This window comes from Dermacentor silvarum, chromosome 2 (assembly GCF_013339745.2).
Source record: "Dermacentor silvarum isolate Dsil-2018 chromosome 2, BIME_Dsil_1.4, whole genome shotgun sequence".
Taxonomy (NCBI): domain Eukaryota; kingdom Metazoa; phylum Arthropoda; class Arachnida; order Ixodida; family Ixodidae; genus Dermacentor; species Dermacentor silvarum.
The window spans coordinates 169,619,158-169,635,605 of record NC_051155.1 but is presented as its reverse complement, the minus strand read 5'-3'; positions in this window follow the sequence as shown (position 1 = coordinate 169,635,605).

The following is a 16,448-nucleotide window of genomic DNA, read 5'->3' as shown; positions in this document are numbered from 1 at the left end:
GTTTTTTGTAGGCACTCAATATACACATGTAAATGCAGATATTCCTCTACTTCGTATGAGCACATAACATTAGTGCGAGAACCCATCCTTCCAAAAGTCGTATGACCTTGCCCTAGTTGTGGAAAGTGTGATCGCGTGTTTCAGGCACCAGTGAACTTCTTAAACTATGATCCACGCGAGTTCGCAGTTATATTAATTTTTTTTTTGTTGCCACGCGTCGCAGCTGTTTTTGAAAGTGAACGCAATTCTGTACATGCATTGCGTTGAAAGCTCCTAGTATAGGTAGAAAAAGTTAAGGTTTATCCCTCTTTCATAGGAATCGGTATAACACGAAAGTGAAATGTGTCTTCACAGAAGCTGTTGCATGTTTGCTTCGTGAACTCACAGTTCGCTGCAGCGAAAGGCGCACGATTTGCGGTCGGCGACTGCGTTCCAGGCTTGCTTGGTGCGTGCACAGTCCTGTTGGCGAGCAGCGTCCAGCTGCCGAGTCGTTTCGGTGAACGTACGAGCATTTTGGTCCGAGTCCGAAGTGTCTTGAGGAGCCAGTTCAATTGCGACACGCTCAGCTTTATGAATGCGAGTGGAAGATCCTGCAGCATGCATGCGCCGAAAACGTGCGAAGGCGTTTTGCTTCACGCTGGCGTGTCTCTCGCCGGAACAAAGCGAGATTCGCCCGTCGACGCTGTTGCGTTTGTGCGCCGCTTAACGCAGCAGTTTTCTTAGTTGTTGCCATCGCAAGCGAATCAGTAGCGGCGTGTAAGCACTGCTGATGCATGTTGAAGCTCCACTCCATCGACGACGAGGTGCCACAGGTTAATCCGACGCAAAAGACAAACCATGTGCGGAAAGTGCCAACACCAGGCTATAACGCGTTGGAGCCTCCGCTGCTCCGTGACTACTGTAGCACTCCCTGTCGGCGCTCGTTAGTATCACAATGCAGTACTTCGCTTCACCGCTCCTAGGTGGCGGCGCTATCCCTGTAAACAATAGTCCAAGATGTCCTTAGCTATCACCTTCGTGATATAAGGCGAAAGCTTTGTAAAGCCTACTGTAATTCCCCGTAATCCACCTTAATCCTCCTGAATCATCCCTAATCCTCCCTAATCGAAATTATTCACCCTATGTACCTTTTTCCACCTTAATTCTTTTTCATCCACCTTAATCGGCAATAATCCTGCCTAATATACCCTAATACTCCTTAATGTACCTTAAAGGACCTAATAAAGAAACGGCAAAACATGAAAGTGTCAAACTCGAGAGATCAGATAGAATTCGCTCAACTGTCGAAACTGATCAACAAGAAGAAAGTCAGGGATATCCGAAATATAACATGGAAAGGATTGAGGAAGCGGTAAAATATGGACTCAGCATGAAATCAGTGAGAAGAAAACTAGGCATAGGACAAGGCAAAATATGTATACACTGAAAGATAAGCAGGGTAATATCATCAGCACTTTCGATGACTAAGTAAAAGCAGCGGAAGTATTCTATACTGGCCTGTACAGTTCCCAGAGCAGCCAAGCTACTTTCATTCAAAGTAGTGATGAACAGGATACAAAGGCACTTTCTATACCTAGCGATGAAGTTAGCAGGGCCTTGAAAGACATGACCAAGGAAAAAGCTGCTGGAGAAGATGGAATAACAGTCGATTTAATCAAGGAGGGAGGAGATATCATACTTGAAAAGATTGCGGCCCTTTATACGCAATCCCTCACGACTTACAGTGTACCAGAAAGCTGGAAGAACGCCAACATTATCCTCATCCATAAGAAGGGAGACGTTAAAGAATTGAAGAATTATAGACCCGCTAGCGTGCTTTCACTATTGTATAAAATATTCGGCAAGGTAATTTCAAATAGAATCAGGACAACACTTGACTTCAGCCAACCAAGAAAACAAGCTGGCTTCAGGAAGGGATACGTATGCTACGATGAATCATATCCATGTCGTCAACCAGGTAATATAGAAATCTGCGGAGTACAATCAACCTCTCTATATAGCTTTCATAGATTATGAAAAAGCATTTGACTCAGTAGAGATACCAGCTGTCATAGAGGCATTACACAACCAAGAAGTACAGTATGCATACGTTAATATATTGGCAAATATCTACAAGGATTGCACAGCAACCTTGGTTCTCCACAAGAAAAGTGGAAAGTTACTATCAAGAAAGGGGTCTGGCAAGGAGACACAATCTCTACAATGCTGTTTAGTGCATGCTTAGAAGAAGTATTCAAGCTCTTAGACTGGGAAGGCTTAGGAGTGAAAATCAAACGGCGAATATCTCAGCAACCTTCGGTTTGCAGATGACATTGTCCTATTCAGCAACAATGGGGACGAATTACAGCAAATGATTGAGGACCTTAACCGAGAAAGTGTAAAAGTGGGGTTGAAGATTAATATGCGGAAGAAAAAGATAATGTTCAATAGCCTGGCAAGAGAACAAGAATTCAGGATCGCTATTCAGCCTCTAGAGTTTGTCAAGGAGCACGTTTATCTAGGTCAATTACTCACCGGGGACCCTGATCATGAGAAAGAAATTTATAGAAGAATAAAATTGGGCTGGAGTGTTTACGGTAGGCATTACCAAATCCTGACTGGGAGATTACCACTGTCGTTGAAACGAAACGTGTACAATCATTGCGTTCTACCGCTGCTAAAATATAGGGCAGAAACTTGGAGGTTAACAAAGAAGCTCGAGAACAAGTTAAGGACCGTACAAAGAGCGATGCAACGAAACAAGTTAGGCTTAACGTTAAGAGACAGGAACAGAGCGGTGTGGACCAGAGAACAAACGGAGATAGCCGATATTCTAGTTGACATTAAGCGGAAGAAATGGAACTGGGCAGGGCATGTAATGCATAGCATGGATAACCGGTGAACCGTTAGAGTTACAGAATGGATACCAAGAGAAGGGAAGCGCAGTCGAGGATGGCAGAAAACTAGGTGGAGCGATGAAGTCAGGAAATTCGCGGGCGCAAATTGGAATCAGCTAGCGCAGGACAGGGGTAGTTGGAGATCGCAGGGAGAGGCATTCGTCTTGCAGTGGGCATAAATATAGGCTGATGATGATGATGATGACAATGGGACAAGTTACTTCAATTGCAAGTGCAAGCAGACAAGTCTCTAGGGTGATTTCGGCGTTTACTGTACTCCTGGGGCGTAGTCAGGAGAGTGTTTCGATGTCAGAATACTCGCCAAAATTTTCGGTGAACGGACGATTTTACGTAATGTTCACCTTGTAGAGGAACTCAAAGAAGTTTCATGTATTTTTGCTACCATATTTTAATAGCACTTTTTTTCTCGGCCTACAGTTTCTCGTTGAATTTCAAACAGTGGTCCTTATTTTTGTGTCTCCGTAATTATTCAGGAATGTTCTGGTACATATGCATTGTTTTTCATACGAGTGTTTTTTAAGACGAAAGTGTTTTGTGCCGGGGTCGGCGATCAACTTCATTTACAGGATGGAACGGATGTGACGTTCGGCGGCAACAAGTGAAATAAGTTTTAAGACGAAAGCATTAGATCTCTGTTTCAAGGCAGCGTTGTGAGGCACTGAATTAAGCTGGGTTTGGGTAGATTAGGATGGATTAGGGTGGATTAGGGTGGATTAGGGTGATTTAAGGTGATTTAAGATGGCTTAGGGTGGATTAAGATCGATAAAGGTGGAATAAGGTGTACTAAGAAGCATTAGGGTGAACTAAGATGAATTAAGGAGGATTAAGGTAGATAAGAGTGCATTAAGGTAGATTACGGCGAATTAGGGCAGCATAGGAAGGCTTAGGAATGAGGATCAACGGCGAATATCTCAGCAACCTTCGGTTCGCCGATGACATTGTCCTATTCAGCAAAATGGGAACGAATTACAGCAGATGATTGAGGACCTTAACTAGAAAATGTAGGAGTGGGGTTGAAGATTAATTTGCAGAAGACAAACATAATGTTCAATAGCCTGGCAAGAAAACAAGCATTCAAGATCGCCAGTCAGCCTCTAGAGTCTGTAAAGGAGTACGTTTATCTAGGTCAATTACTCACAGGGGACCCTGATCACGAGAAAGAAATTTACAGAAGAATAAAATTGCGTTGGAGTGCATACGGCAGGCATTGCCAAATCCTGACTGGGAGCTTACCACTGTCGTTGAAACGAAAAGTGTACAATCATTGCATTCTACTGGTGCTAACATTTGGGGCAGAAACTTGAAGGTTTACAAAGAAGCTCGCGAAGAAGTTCAGGACCGCACAAACACCGATAGAACGAAAATTGTTAGGCCTAACGTTAAGAGACAGGAAGAGAGTGGTGTGGATCAGAGTGCAAAGGGGGATAGCCGATATTCTAGTTGACATTAAGAAGAAAAAATGGAGCTGGGCAGGCCATGCAATGGATGGATAACCAGTGGACCATTAGAGTTACAGAATGGATACCAAGAGAAGGGAAGCGCAGTCGAGGACGGTAGAAAACTAGGTGGGTTGATGAAGTTAGGCAATTTGCAGGCGCAAGTTGGAATCAGCTAGCGCAAGACAGCGGTATTTGGAAATCACAGGGAGAGGCCTTCGTCCTGCAGTGGACATAAATATAGGTTGATGATGATGAAGGTGGATTAGGGTGGTTTCAGGACGATTATGGTGGATTAAGGTATATTAAGGAGGATTATGGTATACTTGAGATAATTAAGGTCGATTAGGGTGGATTAAGGTCTATTAAGGTAGATGAAGAAGGATTAAGGTAGATTAAGATACATTTGGGTGGGTTAAGGTTGATTAGGAATGATTCCGGAGGATTAAGGTGAATTAAGGTGAAAACAGTAGGCTTTACAGGGCCTTCGCGTCTCTTAGGCCATAGCTAAGGACATCTTGGACTATTGTTAACAGCGATGGCGCCACTATCTAGGAGCGGTGAAGCGAAGTACCGCATCGTCACATTAAGTAGCGCCGACAGGGAGCGCAACAATAGTCACAGCGCAGCGGTGGCTCCAATGTCGTGTAGCCGGTTGTTGGCACTTTCCGCATATGGTTTGTCTTTCGCGTTGGATTAGCCTGTGGCAATTCGCCGCCTGTGGAGTGCAGCTTCAACATGCATCAGCAGTGCTTGCACGCCGCCTACTGCTTCGCTTGCGATGGCAATAACTAAGAAAACTGCTGCGTTAAGCGGCGCAGAAACGCAACGGCGTCGACGGGTGAATCTCGCTTTGGTCCGGTGAGAGACACGCTAGCGTGAAGCAAAACGCCTTCCCGCTTTCCTGGGGCATGCTGCGAAATCTGCCATCGCATTCCTAAAGCTGAGCGCGTCGCAACTCAACTGGCTGCCCAAGACACTACAGAGTCGTACCAAAATGCTCGTACCGTCGCCGAAGCGACTCGGCAGCTGGATGCCGCTCGCAAACAGGGCGCCGCGCGCTAAGCATACCTGCAACACTGTCGCCGGCCCGCAAATCATGCGCCTTTCGCTGCAGCGGACGGTGAGTTCACGAAGCCAACATGCAACAGCTTCTGTGAAGACACGTCTCACTTTTGTGTTCTACCGATTCCTATGAAAGAGGGGTAACCATAACATTTTTTTTTTCTTTTTTTTTGTGTGTGAGAAAATAAATCTCCTTTACGAATCAAGTCCTCGGAGTCCTGTGTGCACTGGTATATTTACGTAGATATTACAGTGAAAGAAACAACTAACCCTTCGGCTTTATTAAAGAAGAAAATTGACTAAGATATTATTTGGGCGCAGGTTCTCTTTGTGTTTATTTTTTTTTACTGGCGGCGTATAACAACCCGCGTCTGCAGAAAAAAAAATATTTCTGGCTACGCACTACTGTACTCTCCTGTATTTCTTGCTTTATTTTATTGCGATAGCAATTATATGGACACTCCAAGCGGATTTCTGCCGTCCGCGTCGTCGTCGGCGTCCCCGTGAGGTTCCGCATAAAGTACAAGGGCGATAAAGTCGTCGCCGCGCACCGTATGCTGTATGTGCAAGTGAAAGCGCGCGAGTGACGTGCACTTTCATAGAGAGCGAACAGATGACGGAGAGCAAACGCGACGTCTTCCGTCGAGCGAAAGGCCGTGGGAGGATGGGAGAAAGGGAGGGAGGGAGGGGGCAACGTTGTGCTGCGGCACCAACTGCGTATCTTGTGACTGGGTGCAAGGGGAACTGGCGACTCAATGTCGCACGCGAAAGGAGGAAAGCGGGAAGTGAGCGTGGGAGGGATGGGGTGCGGCTTCTACTCTGCCAGCAACTGCGTACCTGTACCTTGTGCGGCTGCGGGTGGTCGCGCGCACCTTATCTTGAAAGCGATCTGCACACGGCTCCAACCGTTGTATGCGCTGTGCTTTCGCCGCTCAGTTTCCGCTGAAGCGATAGACCGCACGAACCTGCGCTGGCTGCTGCAGCCGCACTTGCTCACGCCAGCGTTTTGACAGCGGTTGTCTGCGGTCGTCGAGTAGGATCTATTCATGTTTGCTTGTGCGCGCTGACACAACGCTTGTTATTTCAGTTAGTAAGCTAATGTGTCCAGCTTTATGCAGCCGATAAAACTACTATCCCTACTCCGTATAGCTCTCTACTAATTTGCTATCGCAATTGATGCTTCGCCTGTCGGGCAAAACTGCAACATTTTCTTTTTCAGCCCTCACTTTCCCTCAAACCACTTTTAAAGGCGCTTTCCTAAGATTTTATAGACGTTCGTTTTCGGACTGCGTACACGCAAGCCTCTCATAGGATTACATTTGTAGAGAGGACGGCGGCAGAGTGTGTAGAGAGCCTCGAGGAGCCGACAGATATGAGAGCAAGAGAGTGTTTATAACAAAGCATCCTTTGCCCGCTCGCGTAATCTCTGCAGCGCGTATTCACTATGCTTGAAAACGCCAAGCCAAATGACACAAAATTTTCGCGATGGGAGAAAAAAGTCGCAGTTTCGCCCGAAAGGCGAAGCATTGATTGCGATAGCAAATTATTAGACAGCTATACGAAGTAGGGATAGTAGTTTTATCGGCCGTATGAAGTTGTAAATATTCGCTTACTAATTAAATAAACAAGCACGGTGTCACGCGCGCACAAGTAAACATGAACACATCTCGCTCGAATGACCGCGGGAGCTCATCAAAACGCTGGAGTGAGAAAGCACGCCAGTGGCAGCGAGCAAATCGACCTTCGCGCTGGCTCTCGCTTCAACGCGAACTAAACGTCGAAAGCACAGCGCATACGAAGCTACCGGCACTCGGCAAATGCCCTTTGGCCCATCGCAGATCGCTTTGAAGATGAGGCTGGCGCGCGCGCACACTTCGGCCGCGTCGCCGATCGTTTTCACGATAGCTCCGTGAGCAGCAGCCGCGTAAGCAGAACGCACTCCTTCCCCCCCCCGCGCCCGTCTCCGCCGCCTCCTCCCCGTGCATCGCGCGTGAACGAAGACCGTGCGCTTCCGGCCGCCTTCCTCTCTCGTGTGTGCGAGATTAAGCTGCAGTTGCCGGCTCACCCTCGCACGCTTTCACTCGCACACACAACGCACCGCGTGCGGCGATGTTTTTATCGCCGTTGGACTTTATACGGAACATCACGGCAACGACGACGGTGACGAAGACGGCGACGGCAAATATGCGCTTGGAGTGTCCGTATAATTGCTATCGCAATAAAACGTTCACAGTTTATAGCTTGTACGCAACTGGGAAATATAATTTTAAGCATCATATATACCTGTCTCTGTGCAGAACATTTAATTTAAACGTTTCAGGAAAGCTTCGTTTAACGTTGATTTCAGTAAGTGCGTTGGAGCGGCCGTAATTCTTAATGCAAATAGCATTGTTGACATTGTCGGACCAGTTCTTTTTTGGATATCCATAGCCATCTATGGCATTCTCACCAAAATGTGGGCCGATCCCGTAGGTAGTGCAGAGAGCAGGCCGTTCACGTATAAATATGTACTACTGGGTATGTGCCGCTCTTGAATGAACCTCTCTGACGCCGTCTTGGGTCAATATGCATGCGCCACTGGGTGTTTGGGGACTTCACGGCCGCGCCGCGAGAAGGCGCAGCCTGTATAGAGGGAAGCGTGAGAGAGGGTCCCTGCTGCAGCACGCGCCTCATGCAGGAGGCGTTTCGGCTATTTTGAATACTTGGATAGTCACAGTAGACGAGTTCCGCCCGATTTTTTTTTCTCAGCAGTTCTTTTGTACTTTACTATTCCCCACTTTGTTTTCTGTATTGATAACACCGACCTCTCGCTTCCTTTTTCCCCCTGCATTTTCGTTCTCCTCATTCCGCTTCCCCCTTAAACTCATGTGGCAACGGCCTCGGGTGACTTCTATATTGAAGCGAATTGCTGGGAAACGCGCCACATGGGATCATTGCGTGCATCAAGTACGCGGCGGTATCGTGACGACGAACGGGCTCAGCACTTCCTTCTATAGCTTCGTGCAATCTCAATTAACTCGCTCGATCTGCCCGGTTTGTCTGCGCCTCAAATCCATACATTTCGTGCTGTCTTCCTCCAATATTTGAACTTAATTATAAAAGCCGTCAGTCAGCTATTGCTCACCAGCTGTTGAAACCCATCTGCTGCTGTTAACACTGTCCCGGTGGTCAAAACTCTATTTCTTCAATGATTACTATTTGTGATATTGTTGTGTACGATATATATTTGTATGACCCGTCTAGTGCGGCGATTTTTCTTGTGTGAATCTTTAACGTGAATAGTTTCATTACGCCTTAATTCTATTTATTCTTTTAAGTTATAAATTTATAGTTAAAGCTAGCCCTTTGAATTACTGAACTTCCGCAGACCCCAAACCGGCGCTCTCTCATGTGCGAAGCGGTCATGGCAGCTGTTATTACAGGCTTGAAAACACAAGACATTGAAGAAAACAAGAAACAAGATGACGACTTGCGCTGACGACAGATTAGGGTGGCTAGAATGGGGAGGTGTGAATACCGGCGGCGCTTTCCTTCAGACCAGCGTGACCGCCTTGCGCCAGATGACGACAGTAACGTGACAAGCCACGCAGACTGCATCGACGAGAGCGACGCTGAAGGGGTTGCCGACAGCGCCCCGCTGGAGCCACCGATGACCGAGTGTGCATGTTGCTTGCTTGCTTGCTTGCTTCCTATGTCATGGCGCGTAACCACTACGGGCGATTGGCCAAGAAGCTAAACGGGTAGGACGAGGGGGGAGAAAACTTAATGAGAAAAGTATATGTGAGGGAACAGTTGAAATGATACATTGAAACAGAGAGTGAGAGAAGTAAACTTTATTGGAGGCCTAAAGTAGTAGGTGAGACCCTGGCAGAGGAGCTAGGGTGGATGCCATGTGGCCGCGATGCGGTTAGCTCACTCTGTCAGCATCACATGGCATTCTGGGTCATCCGTCTTGATCGCACGCTCCCATGCCTCAAGCATGGGAGCTTACCGAAGAATCATCCTTGGCGGGGGTTGGATGGGCACCCTCAAAGTATGTGACCTTGGTCTGCGGTTAGTGCTTCGCACTGCCTGCAGATAGAAACAAACTAATGTTAGAGAAATTTTTAATATTATTATCTTATAGGAAAATGTGTGCTTTTTTGAAGGGAGAGCAAGCTAGAAGGTAAGAAATTTTGACCAGCTTAAATTAGAATTGAGCAAAATAATAAAAAAAATAAATCAGTAAATTAAATAGGTATTCTTGCTGTGTCCCAAACGAACACGCATACGGCCATGCATACGTTCCTGTGGCTAAAACCTAATGTAGATGCCCCAAAGGAGAGGATGCTTTAGTATTTACAGCAATGTCTAACTTTCGGAATGAAATTTCTAAGTATTTCTTTCTCTGCGTTGCGGTTGTTGTTCTTCATGCCTCAAACCGTGGCTCGGACCCACAGTTCAGGATGTTGTTCAAGCTGGGCTCAACGCATCGGGACTTTTCTTCTTTGCCTAGCGCTAAGGCAGCGTTTCAACATGTCAGCGCTGGTCGTCGTACGCTGTTTGAGTCGCGTTCCAAGAGCAAGAAAGCAAGAAGACAATGCAGGCTAATTACCTGCAGTGGACTGTGCTTGTCAAGAAAGTTGGCTACCAGTGATCAATACATTGTGATATAGTGTGAAGTAGTACCATTGCTACAATAACAGGCTGCATTTTAACACGAAATCGTTCTCTGCCGTGCTCCAGCCTAATCTGTCCCATGCACGTGCGTCACGCAATGGCAATCACGAAAATTTCCTGGTATTCCCGCGATACTGCCCGACGAGCCTCTTTGTGTCCCTGGATTTAAGATGAAACTTGGACATCTCGGCAAATAGTACGGGACATCACGATATGACTAATCTACCAGAGGTAACATTTCAGCCCCATGTACAACGAGCTTTTGTTTTACAATTAGCCTACGATTTCCATTCCCACAGCAAAAGCAGTTCAACTGTATCCGGCTTCCAGCTAGTGCAGCACTCTTTTAGCGGTCAAGTAGAGGCAATTCCAACCGCTTCTAATTACTCGTAACGGTGCGGCTATGCGGTGTTTGTGCAACAATGGCTAATATGTCCCCACCGTTAAACGGCGGCAAGCGGTGATATATGGGAACCTAGTTTTGTGAGGGGGTAGGAGCTGAAAGGGATATGGTCGGAGAAGGGTAGGACAAATAGGGGGGGGGGGGGGGGGGTTCAGGAGAAGCAGCTGTTTAGTCTGCTTAAACGCGTTTGGAACTCTCTAACGTAACATGCCTATCGTAGATTACTGGGGATAAAAAGCAACAATGATCTAAAGAGTTTGCCAAGACGGGCACGTTGCTGGAAATTTCTTGTTCACTCAGTTATCGTCAACCTAACTCTTGCGAGCTTCCTCTGAGTGAACCCTTTCTGCAATATTTGAGTCCGTCTGGTACTCAATGACTCCAGAAAAATATCTGAAACAAGACTCTCGTGCATTCCTCAACTCACGTCACGTGAGAATCAATACTGAAGAAGACACATCGTCATCTGCCCCGTCATCTCCTACATCAAGTTCCGTTGACGTCACATCAAGAACAGGATCATTAGTGTTATAATTATAACCACAGTTATCTTCTACAGTCTGACACATTCATTTCATAAGTCTGCCCAAGAGAGTGTAGAAGTTCATGATGCGCACTATAGTAAACTTTTCTAGAGCGTGTGCTAATTTTTGCCAATGTTCGTGTTCCACGCATTAGAGAGCGCTTTCCCCATTTTTTCTTCATTAAAGCAAATATTCGAGTTGCTGTTATATCCGCCTTATTCCTACGTTGTCGTTTTCCGAGTGTTCGTAGCAGCACAGGTACAACGCATCGCTGAAATAAAATAATGGCCCATTTCCAACAAGGCTTATTCGCCTTACGCTTCGTGGTGTCATTTATTTATTTATTTATTTATTTATTTATTTATTTATTTATTTATTTATTTATTTATTTATTTATTTATTTATTTATTTATGTCAAAGCCTCAAATGACCCACTGAGTGAGAAAGATGGCGTCTGTCGTCTGTAGCAGCGAAATGGCCCCTAAACTCACACTGCCATTGGCTGCGACGTCGTGCCACAAGTTGCGCCTCGACGGAGCAGAGCGCGCGAAAGGGCCACCCTCTGTGCGATAGCATGCCCGGTGTTGCGTCAGGGGAAAGGACATCGCCACGACGCCACGTCATCCTCGCACTCGCTCTCAGCCCGAGCGCTCCTCGACGGAGCCGAGCCAACGTAGAGCGGGTGAAAGGAAAAAACAAAACATCCTGCGGAGATACCGCGCAAAGTGTTGCGTGAGGGGAGAGGGCATCGCCGCGTCGGTGGCATGCGGCCTTGGCACCACAGGCTGCTACAGCTTGCTGGCTCGGGCGGCACGTACCGCTATGGTACATTACTCGCAGCGCGAAACTCGAAGGACCGCTCAACGCTATTCATTTGGACAGGAATGCTTTCGCATTCACAACTGATAAGATGTGCTTAGGTGTCCTCGGGTTTTTTGTTCACTTATTTCAAATGCTTCTAACTGAAACTCTAGGGGCCATACAACATATATCACAAGATATCAATGTTTCTGTAAGCTGTGAATTTTGTTTCTTCATGCATTGCTTGTCCGGTTTTGTTTGAATTATATTCGCCTTGTGTCTGACCTGTAAATGCAGTTTGTTTTCCGCCACAACTAGCGTTTGGTTATCTCTCTACTTCGTACGCATTTTATAGTATTAAAGAAGCATAGCTGATTAGTTTGGAATTGGCTTTATAATTTACTTAGCACTGTTTTTTAAGGGAAACAAAAACGCACCACTTTAGTGGCATAAAACTACCGATGGCATTTGCTATGTGCACAAACTCGTACGTGCCAATATAAAAGTCGCAGGCATGTACAGGGTGTTTCAGCTACGTCGGGCCAGACTTTAAAAAATCCACGTGCGAGTTACAAGAATACAACCAACTTAGTATTGTACTTGACCAGCTAAAAATATTTGTTTACCATGAGCTTCTGTGATTAATTAACAATGGTTTATTAGCCAAACTTTAAAGCGTTCTATTAAACGCAAACTCTTCATTGCACACGTTGTAGAGCCTATTGAGAAATATGAAAATATTTTTTTTCCCCGTGGTGATAGCTGCAGTGGCTGCAAAAAAAAAAAAAGCGCGCAGTATTTGAGAAAAAATCCCTAGTGACTACGCGCTTACGCGCAGCGACATTAGTGTCCTGAAACATTCTACCAACAAAGTGTCGACGTATCGACGCTGCGCGCTCAACAAAGACACGAATAGGCTGCAAGAGAAAATGATGGGTGATGGCCGCACCCATCGTCTCCGGTACTTCAAAATCCTTCGCCAAAACCTCCTCGCCCTTTATGTTGTCAACAGCAAGAATACTGGCAGAACTTAAAGAATGCGAATTCCCCACTGGGGAATTGTCATATAGTGCGTAGCATTTTTTGGAATCATTACTTATGAAACCCGTGAAACCAAGAGTGCCGTATTTTAAGAGATAAGCAACTCCAAAGAATACCACGCACACAATTACGATTTCCTCAGTAAGCGCATTTTTACCACCGATCCTGTGTTTGGTAAATGAAAGACGCGCTCCCTTGGCGATTTCCTTCGTAAGGAGTCATTTTGGAGCGCTTTCTTGCTCGCATAACTTATCAGATCACGCGCTCGCTTGCTTTCAAACTCCAACTTCGTAAGCGGTCTGTGTTGTAGTAGTGCTTTTTTTTCTCGCATAAATTGCCCGCTGACGTGCTTGCCGGCATTGCAACGCGTCCTGTTCAGAAGCTTCTCTATGTTGCTGCAGACGCACTTATCTCTCTTCTTGCGTCTTCCGCGCGTACCTTGCCCGCGCAAGCTCTCAGCTGCGTTCTAATGCGCCTCCCTAAGGTTTTCGTTTCGTATACAGTTCCTCGTCTCATTGTGACGTCTCCGTTCCTCTTCACAGAGCAGTTTCTTAGGGCTCCGCATACTCAGATAATTTTCATATTCAAAGTAATGCAACCACTGAGCGCACCCAGAAATTGTTATTTTCTCGTCCGTGATGCGACGCAGTTTCGCGATGCCGAGTGCCCCGGTCGCATGTCGAGAAAATTATCTAACAATAGTTTGGGCTTTGGGCGATTGTGTCTCGGAACCTGGCGGCTTTTTGACAAAGTATCGCGTCGGAGGTTCTTGCGCCCCCAAGTAGGTGGCGGTAAGCGTAAAAATGTTTGTGCCATTCACAGAAATTCACCCATTGAAGCCTAGATGGCGCTACGGGTATTTTGGGACATGAAGCGGAAGGACGAACAAAACCGAGCAGAAAATAACCCTGGGCACCTAGCCAAAGAATGCGACCCATTAAAGGGGGACACTAAAGGCAAATATTAAGTGCGCAACCCAGCAAAACCAGCGCAGCACTACGCAATTACGAAACTACCGAATCGCGAAAGCGCGGGCGGTGCAGAGTCGAGCGAAAACGAAACCTTTCGACCACCCCTGTTGCTGTCCAGGGTAATGTCAACGAGTTCTTTTTTCTAAAAAAGTCGCAGTTTCGCCCGAAAGCGATAGCAAATTAGTGGACAGCTATAGGAAGTGAGGATAGTAGCTTTATCAGCCGTATGAACTTGTAAACATAGGCATACTAACAAAATTAAGCATGGTGTCACGCACGCACAAGCAAACATGAACGCATCTCAATCGACGATCGCGGGAAATCGCTGTAAAAGCGCTGGGGTGAGTAAGCGCGACCGCAGCAGCGAGCGAATTGACCTTCGTGCGGTCTCGCATCAACGCGAAGGAAGCCGCGAAAACACAGCACGAGCGGACCTTGTCCCCACCCCAGAAGGCTTTCATGATACAGCCGCCCGGGCGGGCGCTCGCTGCGTAGCACGCAACCCCCCCCCCCCCCGTACCCCTCTACCCTCCCTCCCGGAGACTTGCGGCCCGGCGGGCGCGTGGAAGGGGTAAAACGTTGCGTTAAGTGCAATGGGGTAACTGTCTGTCCTCTATTGAGAGACAGTTACCGCGTTGCACCTAACCCGACTTTTCACCCCTTCCAACAAGAATCTCCTTCCGGCCGCTCGAGCCGCCTGGAGTATAACGCTCCCCCCCCCCTCCTCCCTACCCTCCCTCTAGAGCGTTGCGCGCGACTGGAAGACGGCGTACTTCCTTCCCGCTCCCCTATCTGGCGTGCGCGAGATTGAACCGCGATAGCCGGCTCACCCTCGCACGCTTTCGCTCGCAAATACAGCATGCGGCGTGCGGCGACGATTTTATCGCCCTTAGAATGCGACGCTGACGGCAGAAATTCGCCTGGAGTGTCAATATAATTGCTATCGCAATAAAATGATATAGCACTGAACAAGTATCATTTTCTTTCTTCTTATAATGCAATACAATGATGTTGTTATAACGAGTGATTTAGTAGTAGTGACAGAATTTAAATGAGGACTGTATTCGTTATCTGGCAAGTGCTTGAACGTCCCAGGGGAGTGTCTAATCGCATCCTGCATTTACTTCAATTTCTCCATTACTAAGGTTTTGTTCGCGATAATTTAGACGCCTTAGAGATTTTCGAGCACTGATCAATCCCTGTAGGTTGACTTAATATTTGCCATTAGTCTCACCTTAAAATACCTTGAAGTTGCTCAAGAAGCCAGCGAACAATACTAAGTTGGTTGCATTCGTGTGACTCGCAAGTGAATTTTTTAAAAGTTTGGCCCGACTTTGTTGAAACACCCTGTATACGAGTATATCTGCATATGTGACCGCTTCACTCCTTGCATAGAGGCAAAGGGTTTCTTGCTAGCGTTCTGGCTTACGAAGTGTCGAAATATTGCAACGTTTATTTCGTCCTTATAGGTAAATGTTACGCAGGCGTAAAGAACCTGGGGACAGACTTATTATTTATAGAAATCACATACTGAGGAAAGCACATCACAGCTTTCGATTTTCCCTGGCTTGAATATTATGCATACTAATAGGAAAGCTGGTATCATGTCAGTGCAGTTGTTTGCGGAGTCAGAAAGGCAATCATGCGGAAACTGGAAGCTGAAGTCTATGTAAGATGCTGTTATTTCGGGGAAAACATGGTTCGGCAAATAATCGGGGTTCGGTCTTTCGCTAGGCATCTTGTAGGCGTCCGTGCTATCCGGAATCTCCTCGACAATGGCCGAAATGGACTTGTGGACTGCTATGAATAAACAACGTTCGCTTGTATTTCGCCAACTGCCAATACTAACACGTACGCATATGAACGCTGAGAACTGTTCAATATTTATGAGTGGCGCTAGCGCAGTTATAGCTACAGATAATTGCAAGTGCATTTCTAGGTAGGAAAGCGCTGGTGGATACATTTTTATTTCTTCTGTTTAACTAGGTGGTTCTAAAAAGATTCTATTGTGAATTATGTAGAAGGAAGAGAAGAGAGCAAGAAATAACAGAGACAGAACCACAAGCACAATGCAGTGCTGAGTCGAAACAAACATTCCGGCAGAACCCATCTCATGATCAATGTGATCGCTAACGCGATTAGCATTGAAGCAATGCAGCAACCCACCGTACTGCGCCAGCAGAGACGCGTTACGTATGAGAAGTGTAGACAGCAGGGTGCCCAAGGTAAATATACTTGTTAGCGAAGGTTCTATACGTTCGAAACATGGCTGTTCCTCGGTGGTTCATGGGGCTTAGCGCCATCTGCGTGATGAGAGAACACTTGCGGCGGAAGTGTTCCTTCCTTATGCAGATGACGCTGACATCACTGACATCAGACCTGACATCATTTTGTTCTTAAAGGCGCAAAATTTGTTTTAGTGGCCCGTCAATACAGCTGTATTTTCAAATGCACCGCAATTCGACTCGATGGGCGCTTCGAGCTTTCAGCGCGGAAAGCGATGCAGCAAAAACCACCGCCCAAGCACTCCGTACAGATGGTTAACCAGCGAAACTAAAACGTGCGGCACCGGTGTTTATCACTGGGTTAATCCCGACGGTGCATGAAAGTCTTTCTCAATTATTGGTTACGTCTTTGTGTTTCTTAATGAG